Raw genomic sequence first — 17213 nt, 5'->3', positions numbered from 1 at the left:
AATTTTGTGACTATTCTGGTGTCTGGTCAGCAAGCAAAAATAGAGACCCAGATTTCTTCATACTTTCTGATGCTCAAATTCTTCTTTCTGAACACAAAAGACATATTCCTAAAAAAGTATCAATTATCACTTGCAAGATAGTTTCATGCAGAAAAAAATCCTAACTCCTTTTACCTCATCATTTTGTGCATCCTCAGTTTCATCCATCATGCAACTTTGCCTATAACATTGTTGTTTTTGCTTTTTTAATACTGAAAACGTAAGGAATAAAATAAACCCTCATGCTCTTCTGGTTCTTCACCATGGTGCAAGACCAGGGTGAAAAGGAAAACCCCATGTGGGAACTGTGCATCCATAAGCTCTGCCTCAACATCTGCGTATTGGGAGAGTGGAGATAGACTGACCCGGGCAGCCAAAGTGTCAGAGCAGCTCACAGGCCAAACCCCAGTGTTCTCCAAAAGCTCACTACACTGTCAGGTCTTCTGGCATCCAGAGAAATGAGAAGATAGCCATTCACTGTATAGTCCACGGGGCCAAAGCTGAAGAGATTCTGGAGAAGAGGCTGAAGGTGCGAGAATATGAGTTAAGGAAAAAGAACTTCTCAGACACCAGCAACTTAGGCTTTGGGATTCCAAGAGCATGTTGATCTGGGGATTAAATGTGACCCAAGAATCGGCATCTATGGCTTGGACTTCTACATCCTGCTGGGCAGGCCCGGGTTCAGCATTGCAGACAAGAAGCGAAGCACAGGCTGCATCGAGGCCAAACACAGAATTGGCAAAAAGGAAGCCACGTGCTGGTTCCAGCAGAAGTACAATGGCATCATCCTTCCTGGCAAATAAGTCCTGTTTTCTATTAAAAGGTCAATAAAATGATCCCTGAAGTGTAAAAAAAATAAAATAAAATAAAATAAACTCTCATTTTAGTAAAAGAGGCAGTATTTCTGGCTCACACAACTTAACAGATAAAGTTCTGCACTGATTCCTTATTGGACAGACTTCAGCTCTAACATATTTTTCATGAAACTAGATGTGATAAAAGCAATCTACTTATGATATCATGGGTATGTACATACATAATACATGTATGACAACAGCACACAGAAAATAGTTCTTTCTGTAATTGTTGTTCCAATCATGTCCCATTCTTCAGGGTTTTCTTGGCAAAGGTACTAGAGTAGTTTGTCATTTCCTCTAGCTCATTTTTCAGATGAGGAAACCAAGACAAACAGGGTTAAGTGATTTGCCTAGGGTCACACAAGTAGTAAACATCTGAGACTGGATTTGAACTCAGGTCTTCCTGACTCCAGGCCGGGCACTCTGTCCACTGTCACCCAGCTGCCTATCTCTAATAGGAGGTACAATATGTGATAGAGTGTCTGGGTTTAGTTCCAAGATATTTGGAGCCAGGTTAGGAAATAGCTCTTGAAAGACCTGCCTTATCCTCCCACTCTCACAATCTCACCTCTCCTTCAACCCCCATTCATATAAAGATGAGTTGGGAAGTTAGCTTGTGCTTTTCTGTACCTTATCTCCTTTGGACTTCCAGTCCCAAGTGCAGCAGTTGGGATTAGGGAAGCTGAGTTCTCCCCCTCTATCCCTATGGTAGAAACAGCAAAACCCTAGGCAATATGATAAGTTACCTATGTTTGCCCAGTGGTCTGAGAGGGTAACTCAAGGAGTCTAAATTCCTAAATACCTTCTGCCTATCTGGATCATTTTCTGAGCACAGGCCAGACACTAAAATTCCTAAGAACAGTCCTTCCTTGGATGTTCACTAGAACCCAAAAGAATACAGGTTGCTGAGTTTGATCATTCTTATACCTTTTTCTTCCCCAACGATGTGACTTCTTGCTCTTCCTCACACACAACACTCCATCTGTCAAGTCTGGGAACTGTCACTGGCTGTCAACCAAGCCTGGAACTCACCTTTCTCAACTCGGCCACTTCCTTCAAGTCTCAGCTAAAATTAATCATTCAACTGTGGGCTCATTGATGACAGAGATTGTCTTTTATCTTTCTTTGGATCCCCAGTGCTTAGCATAGTAAGTAGCACATAGTGGGCACTTAATAAATGCTCACTAACTTAAGTCTCACTTTCTCTAAGAAGTCTCACTCTACTGGTCCTCCTTCATCATAATACCTTTCTTCTCAGATTATCTCCAGTTTATCCTGTATACAGCTTATTTGTGTATATTTGTTTTCATTTTGTCTACCCCATTAGACAGCTCCTTGAGAGCAGGGCATGTTTTATTTTTGTTGTTGTTCATTTATTTTTGCCTTTCTTTGTATCCCCAGTGGTCATTACAGTAATGTTGGGCACATGATAAATGTTTAACAAATTCTTGTTGGCTTACCTTGATTTTAGGGCAAAGATTTCCTACAAAGAGAAAAGGAACTTCAAAAGACTACTTCAGTGAAGCTAAATAACTAAGTCCATGGGATGGGTAGAAGAAGACGGAGGGTCTAAGATAGCCAGATCTTGCCAATCCTGTTATTGTCATGAATAGCTCAGACAGTGTAGATGAAAAGCAGATAAGGTATATTTGTATGTTAACCTTCTCAAAAGAATCAAATGGACTATTGAAGGCTTTACTCTCCAGTATTTGTTCATGTTCTCTTCTAGAGTCCTTTATGTCCTATACATTTTCTCTAGTGAGGGGAAAAAAGGCAATCCCATATATGATACTGGTATTGTACATTAAGTGCCTACACTGGAATTGAAGATTCTGTTATCTACTTTGAGGGAACCTACATTCACATTACCCCTTAGCTTTATGTTACAGATTTCCGCAGAGTAAAATTGAGGAGAGGGGCCAGGAAATGAGACAAGAGAAGAACCAAAAGGAAAGAACAGTCAGATGCCCAGTATCAGTTTCAATCCCTATGAGTCGAGTTCTTGAGGGGTCTCTAGGCTATAGGTGACATCTGCTTGATTCTTATAAACTGAGGAGGTATAGGTTGAGAAAGACTCCAATCTATCGGTTCCTGGAAGACAGATATAGACAAGGTAGAATGTTCCACTGTGCAGAGCATTCTATTAGACCAATATGAAAATTAACCTTCAAGTTCTGGGACCAAGAAAACTCTCATTTTGTCTCAGCAATTGAGAGCATTGGTAGGTATTAGCCACAAGCTCTTAAGGAGAATCAGATGTCAACAGGCAAGAGGGAATTTGTTTTCTCTAATGGAGTAACCTCTACATGTACCTTTTCCCTTTATACAGCTACCTTTCAAGAAAATATTCTGAAGCTAAGTTCTGAATTATTAACATGCTTAACATTCATGCACCTCTTAATGTGGATGTATTTGAAGGTGGGTGAAGATCAATTTTCTGTTTCTAATTTTTAATTGAGTCTAATGACCAGAAATGACCTAGAAGTCTTTCAGCCTCAGGAGGGAAAGCATTGAGTGGATGTGGAGAATGAGATTCTTCCCCTCGCATGAATATTTTTCATTTCAGACTCTGTCCTTGAATCTGCCAACATGACAATGCTCTTCAATAATAAAAAGACATGTTTGAGGGGTTTTTTATAAAGATGACACCCATCTGACTGACACTCTTCCAGCATGCCTTCACCAAGCACCAGCTCCTTAGCTCCTGCTGCACCATGGGCTGTCAGTCACATGCTTACTTGTGATTTACATTCCCTCTTAACCAATAAAAAGTGACTAAGAATAAAGAAAATAAAATCAATCACATCAGTAAAATGAATACCTTTCCCTGATTCTTGGGGCTAAAAACATTTCTCTGTGGAAGCACTCATCAAAAGTAAAAGCTTTTCAAGGTTAATTATCGAATTAATGTATCCCCAGCCCAAGAAACCTGTCCTTGTGCGTAGATACAAAATTGTGAAATACAGATTACTTTAAACTTACAAAAACAAATGTATCTCACATCATTTATTAGAAGGACTAAATTTTGAGATATACTCAGTACACAAATCAAAATATTCCCTAATTTATCTATTTAATTTACCCTTCAAAAAAAGTTTACTTGAATTATTGATGCATAAGAACCCTGGTGACTGAAAGTGGATGAACCATTTTTCACTCCCCTCCAGGTGGGTAGAACTAGAAATTATTTCTCATCATTAAGTTGAAAAAAAAACATTTTACTTTTAGCTGGCATGACAGTGACACAAGATCTCTCCGAGACTATTTCAGAGGCAGTTGGAAATTGAAAACCTTTCAGCATAAGAAACAAGAGTCAATCTTTTATACTCCCATTAACATTAATGGGAGTTATGTAGGCACAGCCTCACACATTGAGCTAGGACTATGCCTCATTCCACATCAAATTAATAGCCAGTGTTTTGTTGCTTTCCCATGGCAACAATAAAAACACAATGTAATACTACAAACACCCATTGCATATTGAGTAGGAGGGTGTGGATATTAAGGGCAAAGGAATCTTTTTTTTTCATTCCATCTGTAGATCTCCCATAGAGATCAAAGGTAACTCTGTACAAAGACTCGCAACCGGATGTCACTGTAATTAAGAGCCATTTCTAGGAAGTACAATTTTTTTTACTTCCTCCAAGATTCCATCCTTTCCTGAAGGGACAGACAGCAGTGAGAAAGCCCCTGGCAAAATCCAGAACATAATTAAATGCTGGTTTTAAAGAGGAAGGCACTTTAAGGGTCAACCCACTTTATAGATTCTCTGTTATAGAAAAATATTCTATGCCACAGTATAAGTAGTGAAGATATAGTTTGACCAACAGCAATATAGGGAAGTGCTTTATAATATTTGTGAATGTGTTTCAGAAGGCACCAGCAGGATTGGGGTAGTCATGACAATAGCAGCTGCTCTGTTTATCTATAATGTCTACAAACTTACCTCCTTGAATCCAAAGTGGGAATGCTTCCTTTTCCTTACATTCACACATGATTTTTTTCCACTTAAGAAAAGCAACTTTTGTTTAAAAATTATCAAATGTGAATGTCAGGATTCCAAATAACAAATATAGGGGATATCTATCAGTCAACTAGGAAGACACAGTAATTCATGTAAACAAGAGAAAACTTTGGTCCCACAGGAAAGAAAGGCACTTCTGTAGCTCTAGAGCAGCTCACATGGTGAGTTCCTCTCCACCTATCCTCCCCATGACTAGTCCTCAGAAGTAGAATGAAAAAAAAAAGTCATGACGCTCTATAGGATTTGTCTATTCATCAATATATAAAACTGACAGACAGAAGTGCAGACCTTATCAATGAGTTTATATTTAAATGCCTGACTGGGCCGTTAGTGATCAAGAAGACTCTAGCCACATAGCTTTGTAACTCCAAATTCTCATGGATGAAGCTGTACTAAGCATAGAGAAAGCAGTTAAACTGGTATTGTTGTCTTCTCATGAAACTGGTTTTTAGGCCCCAGTAGCATACTTGTCGGTATTATCAAACTAAAGATGGCACCTATGCTTAGATATCTGCATAAGTTTTTGGTAAAGTATTTCAAAGATACCAAAATTATCTTGGTACAAATCCTGCCTCCAGCAATTACTAGCTATGTGATACTGAGCGAGTAAAATCACGGAATCCTTAGTTTGTTGTTGTTTTCTATGTAAAATGACAGTAATAATATCTATATTTCTTCCCTCACCTGATGGTCATGAGGATCAAAAAAGATAGTATATGTAAAGTGATTCGTAACCTTTAAGTGCTATATAAATGACAGCTACTATTATATATCACTATCAATGATCACTATTTGGATGCCCCACAATGGCATAAAGTTGATTGAGGGTTCTTAAAGGCAAGGGTATGTTAATAGAGCTTAAACTCTAGCAAGTCTAACCATGTGAGAAAGGTTTCAAGTATGGTCTGAGCAAAAGACAGTAATGGGTTTCCAAGGAGTAGCATAGCTGGGTACAAAGAAGCTTATCATGAGTAGAATGGTCACTTGGTAATGGAAGCCCATGAAACAAATTTAAATATGAAGTATCCTTTGGCCTTTGCACTTTATTTATCCTTCCACTTCTTGGTGGTAAGATGGTGGGAAAGTGGGTAAAGAGAACTAGCAACCATTCCATCCTTAGATCGTCTATAAATAGCAAATTGGCTATCTATACTTTGGAGATCCTTCTACAACAACCAAAAAATGAGTCTGTCACTGGAGGAACTGAATTACCTGAATCTTAACATTCTCACTATAAATTACATCTCAAGACAGAAACTAGATGGAAGGAAATCACATCTAAAGGGAAAGATAGCATTCAGGTTCTCCCTGTAGAGCCAAAAAAGAGGTTAGAGTAAGTGTTACCAAGAGTTCAACAAGATACATCCTCTCATGGGAGATTTGGTCATCTCATACTAAAATGTAGATAAGACAATGAAAAGAAGCTAAGTAAAATACTAGTTAAAGAAAGCTTGAGGATGGCAGCTGGAAAGCATGGACTTGCTTAAGCTCCCCCCACCCAGTTCCCTCTAAACACCTATAAAAATGGCTCTGAACAAATTCTAGAGATACAAAACCCAGGAAATACCAAAGGGAAGAAGGGCTCCAGCCCAAGACAGCATGGATGGTTGCTGGGAAGGGTCTATCGCATGAAGCTGGGAGCGGAGCAGACCAGAGTTCAGCGTGGGCCACATCAGGACCAACCAGACCACAAGCTGGGCAGAACAGTCATAGCACCCTGAAAAAGTGAGCTGTGGCAGTTACCAGACTTCTCAACCCACAAAAGCCAAAGACAATAGAGAAGGTTAGTGGGAAAAGCTTCTGGGGCAGAGTGAAAAGAGTTCACTATTGGCCACCACCCCAGGGGTGTCAGAGGTGGTGCAGCTCTGAGGCTGCTTCCAGAGCTACAGCTGCAGTTGCCTCTAGCCCCAGGACCACCTGGGGGGAGGAATTCAGCATGGATTAGAGCAGGAATGCAAAGCCAGCTTTGTCCTGTCTGGATCTGGGCCACAATCCTGGTTGGTGGTTCTTGGGGGAGAAGGAACACCAGTGTGGCAGAGCCTGCTGTGTAGAAGTAGCTCTGAAAACAGCAGCACAGCCCCTTGAACTTGGGACAAATTACTCTCTATTCTACAAGCTGTCATACCCCAACAAAAAGCTCAAGGGTCAAGTAGTTGGCTGGGAACACGAACAGGCAGTGAAAATGGACACAGATTCAGACTCAGACTTTGGAATCTTTCTTTGGTGCCAAAGAAGACCAAAATATACAACCAGAAGAAGTTAACAAAGTCAAAGAAACTACATCAAAAGCATCCAAGAAAAATATGAATTGGTCTCAGGCCATGGAGGAGCTCAAAAAGCATTTGGAAAAGCAAGTAAGAGAAGTAGAGAAAAAATTGGGAAGAGAAATGAGAGTGATGTGAGAAAACCATGAAAAACAAGTCAATAACTTGATGAAGGAGACCCAGAAAATACTGAAGAAAATAGCACCTTAAAAAATAGACTAACTCAAATGCCAAAGAACTCCAAAAAGCCAATGAGGAGAAGAATATCTTGAAAGCAGAATTAGCCAAATGGAAAAGGAGGTCCACTGAAAAAATACTACCTTAAAAATTAGATTGGAGCAAGTGGAAGCTAATGACTAGATGAGAAATCAAGATATTATAAAACAGAACCAAAGGAATGAAAAAATGGAAGACAATGTGAAATATCTCTTTGGAAAAACCACTGACTTGGAGAATAGATCCAGAAGAGATAATTTAAAAATTATTGGACTACCTGAAAGCCATGATCAAAAAAGAGCTTAGATATCATCTTTCAAGAAATTATCAAGGAAAACTTCCCTGATAGTCTAGAACCAGAGGGTAAAATAGAAATTGAAAGAATCCACCAAACACCTCCTGACAAAGATCCCAAAAAGAAAATTCCTAGGAATATTGTCACCAAATGCTAGAGCCCCCAGATCAAGGAGAAAATACTGGAAGCAGCCAGAAAGAAACAATTTGAGTATTGTGGAAACACAATAAGGATAACACAAGATCTAGCAGCTTCTACATTAAGGGATCTAAGGGCTTGGAATATGATATTCTGGAGGTCAATGGAGCTAGCGTTAAAACCAAGAATCACCTACCCAACAAAACTGAGTGTCATGGTCCAAGGCAAAATATTGATTTTCAATAAAATAGAGGACTTTCAAGCTTTCTCAGTGAAAAGATCAGAGCTGAACAGGAAAATTGACTTTCAAACACAAGAATCAAGAGAAGCATGAAAAGGTAGACAAGAAAGCGAAAATACAAGGGACTTACTAAAGTTGAACTGTTTTGTTTACATTCCTTCATGACACCTCAGTATTAGGGTAGTTGAAGGGAATGTGTGTGTGTGTGTATGTGTGTGTGTGTGTGTGTGTGTAGACAGAGGTCACAGAGTGAGTTGAATATGAAGGGATGATATCTAAAAAATAAAGTAAAATTAAGGGATAAGAAAGGAATGTATTGAGAGAGGGAGAAAGGGAGAGATAGAATGGGGTAAATTATCTCACATAAAAGTGACAAGGAAAAGCAGTTCATTGGAAGGGAAGAGGGGGCAGGTGAGGGGGAATGACTGAATCTTGCTCTCATCAGATTTGACTTGAGGAGGGAATAACATACACACTCAATTATGGTATCTTAACCCACAGGAAAGAAAGAGGAAGGGGATAAAAAGGGGGAATGATAGAAGGGAGGGCAGGTAGGGGGACACAGTAATGAAAAGCAAACACTTTCAAAAAGGGACAGGGTCAAGGGAGAAAACTGAATAAAGGGGTACAAGATAGGAGGGAGCAAAATATAGTCTTTCACAACAAGAGTATTGTGGAAGGGTTTTACATAATGATACGTGTGTGGCCTATGCTGAATTGCTTGCCTTCTTAGAGAGGGTGGGTGGGGATAGAAGAGGGGAGAGAATTTGGAACTCAAAGTTTTAAAAGCAGATGTTCAAAAAGAAGGGCGTTTTTGCATGCATCTGGGAAATAAGATATACAGGCAATGGGACAAAGAAATCTATCTTGCCCTACAAGAAAGTAAGGGAGAAGGGGATGGGGGGGTGGCATGACAGGAGGGCGGGCTGACTAAGGAACAGAGCTATCAGAATATATGCCATCTTGGAGTGGGGGGAGGGGAGAAATGGGGAGAAAATTTGTAATTGAAAATCCTGCAGAAATCAATGCTGAAAACTAAAAATATTAAATCCTTCTTGGGCAGGGAGTGGAGAGGAGAAGGAGGGGGAGAAATTTTGGAATTCAAAAACTTGTGGAACTGAGTGTTGTAAACTAAAAATAAAAAATAAATTTAAAAAAGACAACTTGTTATGAAATCCAACTAAGCCTAGTCATTAAAGAACATTTAGGTATGAGACTAAAGAGGACCACAAACACATGAAAGTTGGGGAAAAAATCTGCACGGATTTTTATAACAAGTGTTTACAGAAGATGTAGAAGTATACTGAAGAAAACAAATATGGGTAATTAGATCAAGCATTTACAGAAGAGTGCCATCTTAGAAGGGATACAATCTTAGGAGAATTGAAGAACAAATTTTCAAAGTAGGCAGAGAGGAAGGTAACGAAGGGATGGAAAAATAATGGCCATTATTACAAAAATAGCAGTTGAGAGAACATTAATAGCCAACAACTCTATGCCTATTTTCAATTTATATAAAATTTTATGAGAATAATTTACAAACCCATTGAATGCATCCATACCGAGTATATTAGAAAAAAAGAAGTCTTTTACAAACAATATTCCACAGTATATGATATGAGTTTAAGTCCTACATCTGATAATTATGTGACCTTATAAAAGTTACTTAAGCTCTCAGACTCAGTTTCCTCACCTATAAAAAGGGGAACATTAATAGTTTCTACCTCACAGGATCATTATGAGAACCAGGCAAGGAAATGTACATAAAATACTTTCCGATCCCTAAAGCAGTGCATAACTATAAGCTACTATCACATGACTAACTGAAAAAACATAGAGAATACAAGATCACACTCTCCTTAGCTTTCTAACTCTAATATTTTTTTTCATTTTTGGAAAACATCACCATAGAGATTCTTTTCCAACAATGTCTCTTTCTTGCATATATCAAAACCATGTAATCATTGAAAAATTACTGGTTACTTACTAATATCAACTGAGACATAAAATAGGGAGACATACGCTGTCAGATATATTTGTCTATTGTTGAAAAGATCCAGAACAGAGTCCAAATCCAGTGATGTCTTCAAAATGTTTCTGTTTTACAGATGGAATTATACTGATTATATAGAACACCCTGAACACTTAAGGAGCCTTCTAAATGAGATCTAGACCTCTCAAAAGAGTCTGACCTAACTGAACACATGGGAAAAATTAAGAGGGTGAAGAATACCTATGGTCCACATCAGTGGTGTCAAACTCAAATAGAAGCAGATCCCTGCAGTCTACATATTGACTAAGAAAACTACAAATTAGCATTATATATGCTGTATTGTATTTTGTTGTTGTTGTTAAACATTTCCCGATTACATTTTAATCTGGTTCACGCCATGTTTCTTGCAGCTTGGAGTCAGTGGGCCTAGAGCTTGACACCTTGATACAGACTATGATATGAAGTTGAATGGCCAATTAAAAAACTGAATGGTCATAAAACTTATACAGACACTATAAATGGACAATGACTTAGGATTGATCAGGAAGTCTAGTCTAGGCTGCAAAAAAAATAGCAGCTGCCAACAATCATGTTTCCACTGCCTTTTGCATCTTCCCTATGTAGACTACAATCATTTGAATAATTCATTCTCAGTAACCTGAATAACTATTATTGTGAAAATACAATTGCTTAACACTCATATAGTAGCTTGTTATTATTTTCAAAAGCTCCGTTACATATATGTGAAACCCACATACAAGAACACATCCTTGTGTGCATTTACACAGTGGAAAGGTGATTACTTTTCCCTACTTATTATGTATAATTAGTCAGTAGAGAAGATTTCATTAACTATTTGGTACGTGCCAGGCACAGTGTTAAATGCTAGAAATACAAATACAAGAAGAAAAAAGGGCAGTCCCTGGCCTTATATTCTAAAGGAAGAAATCAACACAAAAAGAAGCTGGAGTATGGAGGAGGAAAGTATCCAATGCAGGGTCATGATGGAAAATTTTGAAATATTGCCTGATGAGAAATTAAGACACCCTCTTTTAATGGAGATACTAGAAGCAGACATGCAGAGGGAAGGGCCTGAGAAGTGGAGAATACTTCCGAGATGTGAACTCCAGGGCTCAAGTGATCTTCCAGGAGAAAGAGGTTTCAGGATCACGATAGAACCAAAGTAAAGCCTAGTAAGGATCAAATCCTGAGATACCCTCTTCCAAAAGGAGGTCTGGAACAGAGGCAGAACCACATTCATTAGCTTCACTATGTCCCCTTGGGGTGGGTCATTTTCATATATTACAAGAATTTCTCACTGACTGAAAATATAAGTTTTGCATTCTGCATCAAACTGAACATGGTCTATACAGGACAATATTCTGCCTCTGAAATTGACAGCAAGGGATTTGTTATGAAAGCTCAAGTTTATCTTTCCTCGTATAAATCTCAAAAACAAGGATTATAAACCAAATCTAGTATATTAATTTATCCTTCCATTCATTCCATGAGCATCCACTGAACACACTGTTTAGAAGGTAATTTTTTAGGTTATACATGTATAATCATGTTAGACGTGTTTCCACTTTAGTCATATTGTGAAAGAAGAATCAGAATGAAAGGGAAAAATCACCAGAAAGAAAAAAACAAAAAAGTGGAAATAGTATGTTTTGATATGCATTCAGACTTCATGGTTTTTTATCTGCATGTAGTTAGTATTTTCTATCATGAGTCTTTGGGATTGTCTTGGATCATTGTATTGCTGAGAAATGCTAAGTCTATCATAATTAATCACTGCACAATGTTGCTTTTGCTGTGTACAGTGTTCTCCTGATTCTGCTCACTTCACTCAGCATCAATTCATATAAGTCTTTTCAGGTTTTTCTGAAATCCACAGGCTCATCATTTCTTATAGAACAATAGTATTCCATCACAGTCATATACTGCAACTTGTTCAGCCACTCTCCAATTGATAGGCATCTCCTCAATTTCCGATTCTTTCACACCACTCAAAGAGCTGCTATAAATATTTTTGTACATGTGGGCCCAAAGGGTATTCACAGTCTGATTTCCCTTTGGGCATAGTTCCAAATTGTTCTCCACAATAGTTGGATCAGTTCACAACTCCACCAACAATGCATTAGTGTTCCAATTTTCTATGGAAGGTATTCTTTAGAATACCTGCAGTTGACTCACAGATCTATATAATTAATTAAGCCCACTCTGTCCTCTGGGCTTGCATCCTTCATTGCCAATTGCCTGTTAGACACTTCAAACTAGATTCCCCAGAGACTTCTATATCCAACATGCCCAAAAGAGCTAATTAATTTTCCTCCCAAAAAACCCTTCTTTCATAATCCCTTCATTTCATCAAGGTCCCCACTTGCCTCCCTGATATGTAAATTCACAATTTCAGTGCTATCTTCATCAAATCTTATCAGTTCTTTCTCGATATCTTTCACATTTGACCTCTTTTTCCTTTTTTGCAGGGAGGAAGGCAGAGCAATTGGGGTTAAGTGACTTACCCAAGGCCACACAACTAGTAAGCATGTCAAGTGTCTAAGGCCAGATTTGAACTCTGGTTCTCCTGACTCCAGGGCTGGTACTCTACTCACTGGGCCACCTAGCTGCCCTCTGACCTTTTTTCTTTTATCCCCCAACCATAACCTTAGTTCAGGCCACCAACATCACTTCTCACCTGTACCATTGCAATAGCCTCCTAATTACCCTTCCTGCCTCAACTCTGTTACCTTTTAATCCATCTTCCAAAGAGCTGCCAAATGGAAAAAGTGCTAAATTTAAGTTAAATGTTAATGTAAATAAAGATCTATTTGAGGAAAGGAGCTAGTTGTTCTTATATCCTGACAATTGGGTTCCTAATTGCCTAAAGATGAGAGTTTACTTTCCCTCGCCTGGCTGAGCCAGACTTATATTTGATTATGCACTCTACACTGTAACCAAATTCGACTCGTCCATGTTCCCAAGATATACCTGCGTACTTCCCACCTCTGTCTTTACACATGCAGTTCCCTCACTTAGAATGCTTTCTCCTGAGTTCAAATCTAGCCAAAGATACTCACTGCATGACTCGAAGAAAGTCATTTAACCTCAGTCTCAGTTTCCTTAACTATAAAATGGAGACAGTAATAGCATTTACCTTACAAGGTCCTTGTGAGGATCAAATGAGATATTTATAATGAGCTTAACACAGTTCCTGGCACATAGTAGGTGTTTAATTTTTCCCCCTCTTTCAAAATTGTACCCATCTTTTATGGTCTATCTCAAACTGTCACTTTTTTCCTGAGTACCTCCTTGATTCCTTTAGCCAAAAATGTCCTCTGAACTCTTATAGCTCTATGGTTCTAAACTTTTTTTGCATTTGTCTATCTCTTACATTTCTACATCTTATCTTTCCTACTAGATTTTAAAAAGAAGTCAGGGATGATGTCTCATTCAGTTTGGTATGTATCAGCAGTGCTTTGCAGACAGTAATTATCCAAGAAGTGTTCATTAGATGAATCAATGAATTTATTGCTCTTTTAATCTCTTGATTTGAAAATCAGATTTTCCAAAATGATATATTTATAAAAAACTTGTCTTGTTTCTTGCCTTTTCTGTGCCTTTTTGGTAAGATAAAATAAGTACCCTAGTGGTTAGCAGGTACCCACAATGTCTTTTCCTTTATTAATTTAAGCCTACTGAGTTTTATATTGAAACTTTCAGAGGTAATCGTGATTTGGAGACTTTGGTTTAACCACTTTCTTTAAAAATTTCACCTCCCTTTGTCCATCATCTGGCAAATTCTCAATGCCAGCTGCTAACTTGCTTTTCTTTCTTACTAGTTTGCAGTGCATGCAGCTGCCAGCATAGAGAAAGTCCATCCTCAATCTTTTGACAACTAAGAGATGGTGAGGAGGGCTACAGAGCTGATTTTTTTAACATGTCCATTAGAGAGGAAGTAGCTCCTATTCTGGCAGGATATTTCAGTAACAACTGCTGTGAAACATTTTGCTATAAATACCAAGTTGTTTTAATAGATTTGGAAATATTTAGTTCCCAAGAGGAACCCTGTTTAAAAGGTGCAGTTTTCCATGAAAAGGGTAAATCAGTTTACTATTTATTTGTTCTACACAGCCAATCGCAGCAACTGTCTGTTAACAAGTAGTTAGAATAAGAATATGTATTAAAAGAAATGAAGTTGCATTTCTTCTAAGTTCAGATAATACCTTGAACCTAGTGGCAGCTTGGTTCAGTGGATAGAAAGCTGGCCTTGGTGTCAGAAAGGTTTGGGTTCATGTCCCACCTCTAGGACCTATTAATTATGTGACCTTGGGAAAGTCACTGAATTTCTCAGTCTCCCAGGTATCATTCTAAGACTAAGTTGCAGAGTAGATTCTCTATTAAGTCATAGATCTAGTACAATTAAAAGGTGAGGGATGATTGAATTAGGTTAGTAACCCATCAGATGACAAAAGTTAGAAATACGGAATTTTAGAGCATCAGACCTAGAAGTATCATGATGCAATGGATACACTATTTTGCTTTTGCCTACTCAGGTTTTCCTTCGAGACTCATAGAGTACATGCCACAAAAATACTAGGGTATTTTTTCAAGTTTTTCAAAATATTCAAGCTTTTCGAAACATTGAATTGACCATTGATCAATATTTCCTGGTGAAATTTTCTATTCAAATAGATATCAAGTCTTTTAAGTACTTCTAAAATGGAATCTAAAAAATGAACTTTTACAGAAATTTTCTTTAAAAAAGACTCATAGGGGTTAGACTGCAATCTGTATGAGTTCCCATACTGATGGAATTGCTCAACCTTTGTTGTATTAAACTACTTCAGCTATCATCTAACTTAAGCCCTTCATTTTACAGATGAGGAAATTGAGGCCCAATGGGAGTACAACTAAGCATGACCAAAGCCAAGACTGGAAATGAGGTTCCTAATCTTTCCTTCCTAATTCTTTCCAAGATACCAGGATGTCTCCTTTACTTTAATGAATAAGTAAGAATCGTTTTTAGTTATCCTATCAAATCACTGCACCAAGTAACACTAACTGTCTGTTGACATTTCTGGGGTGTAAATAAGTGCATCTAAAGTACTTAAAAACATGATTTCAAAGTGAATTGAACATTCTTCCTGCTGTCTTGTTTTCTAGACTAATTAAATTAACATACCCTTTTAGTCATAGATGGAACAAAGGTAAATCAGACTAATCTCACTCTAAATTTATACAAATTCTGAACTCATGCAGGCCTATTTAATAAGTCTATATTATATATGATATTTGCCACCCATTGAAACAAATGTTTGCAATTTGTACTATGACTCTCATAATTCAAAGTCTCAACCACTCTGCTGATATGGGCAGATCTTTCCTTTCTAATTTGTCTGAATTCTTGGTCCCCAGAGTGCTTTGGTTCCAGTGAAAAAGAGGAATATGAAAGAAATATTTCCCAGCTAAGCAGGGTCTAGATCTATTTCCATGGGAAATAGCTCTAGGTAATTTTTATACTTCTATACTTAGTAAATTTGTTTCTATCATTAATTTCTCCATATAAGACTCCCACTAGAATCTTTCTCTGCAAAACAAACTAACACACTGAGTGTGTGATGGCATATCCCTTTTCCATACCAAGGTTTATTAAACCTGAGAGACATAAACTTGAATGGGAAAAAATAAAAATTATATAAATACACACACACACACATATATGTGTGCATATATATATATTTATATACACATATTTTAATCTGTTTATTTTCACCAAGTTCTGGCTGAAACTTAGCAAGCATTTCTTTCAATTATGAATGTAAGCAAGAAATCACAGAAGTATTAGCAATATCTATGTCTTTGTCATTAATGGAAATCATCAATCTTTTCACATCACATTATGGACTATGATACAAAGAAGCTTTAGAACCTGTTTTCCATCTATAGTCATACAGCTCTATAGAAAGTAGAAAGACATACATTATCATCAGTCTTCTAGACTTAGGAGTTAAGGGTTTTTTCTTCAAACAGTACATATTTAGATTAACTGCCTCTTTCTTAAAGCCTATAAACACCCCAGAGGATAATGTTGTAGAGAAGCCATAGTTATCAAATTCTCTGGTAACTGTTCACTATATTTTTATAGGCTCTTATCTTCAAAAATGTTTCAATAAGCTAGTTGTAGTAGGCCATACCTGTAATCCCTGATATTGGGATGGCTGAAACTTGAGCCCAGGAGTTCTGTGCTTCAGTAGGACTCAGATGAATATACTATTTCTGCCCCCAATATGGAGGAGGTAAGAGGTAATTTTCAGGATGCCTAAAAAGGGGCAAATTGGCTCAGGTCAGAAATGAAGCAGGTCAAATAAAGGAGATCAGCAGTGGGATCTGGCTACCGAGATCTGAAAATAAGTAGAAAAGGAGAGAAAGGGAGAAAGAATATATAATTATAGCTCCCATTTATACAAAACCATAAAGGTCGCATGCTATTTTCCTTGCAAGGATCTTTTCTTAGGTAGGTAGTACAAGTTATTACCTTCATTTCATAGATAAGAAAATTAAGTCTAGGAGAGGATCAGTGATTTGCCTATATTCACATAGTAAATAACTGGCAAAGCTAGGACATAAAAGCGGGTCTCCATCAGACTAGGTAGTAGAGGGTAGCTAGGTGGTACAGTGGATAGTGTACTGGGACCTGGTGTCAGACTTATCTTTGTGAGTTCAAATCTGGCCTCAGATACTTACTATCTGTGTGACCCTGGGCAAGTTACTTAACCATTTACTTTAGTTTCCTCATCTGTAAAATGAGCCAGAGAAGGAAATTGCACCACTGAACAACTCTTGGAGTCCAACACTCCAATTTGAAAAAGTATTTGGATGTCTTTGAGATGCAGAATTGAGTCATGGATGCTTGTGTGTTGGTAATCAAAATGGGCTCCTTAGCACTTAGTTCAACAAGTGCCCTTGAAGAGTTTGGCCTTTGTTTCCTTTTATTAATTCAGTGTCTTTGATTGAGTCTTACTAGGTGCTAAGCCCCAGGCCCAAACCCCTATTAGGTGTAAAACCTTAGTGGGTGTGGATTGGCAACTAAGGTGGGTCCCAAGGTGGGGCTAACTCCAGGGAGAGCCTAGTTTACATGTCTGG

The 17213-nt window shown here is 38.0% G+C and overlaps 1 pseudogene; it reads left to right on the top strand.

The window, feature by feature from the left end:
• The first annotated feature begins 302 nt into the window (after positions 1–302).
• On the top strand, positions 303–842 carry LOC118834836 (annotated as a pseudogene).
• The last annotated feature ends 16371 nt before the right edge of the window (positions 843–17213 follow it).

Source organism: Trichosurus vulpecula, chromosome 1 (assembly GCF_011100635.1).
Source record: "Trichosurus vulpecula isolate mTriVul1 chromosome 1, mTriVul1.pri, whole genome shotgun sequence".
Lineage (NCBI taxonomy): Eukaryota > Metazoa > Chordata > Mammalia > Diprotodontia > Phalangeridae > Trichosurus > Trichosurus vulpecula.
The sequence above is the reverse complement of the archived record's forward strand: the minus strand, read 5'-3'. Positions and strand labels throughout refer to the sequence as shown.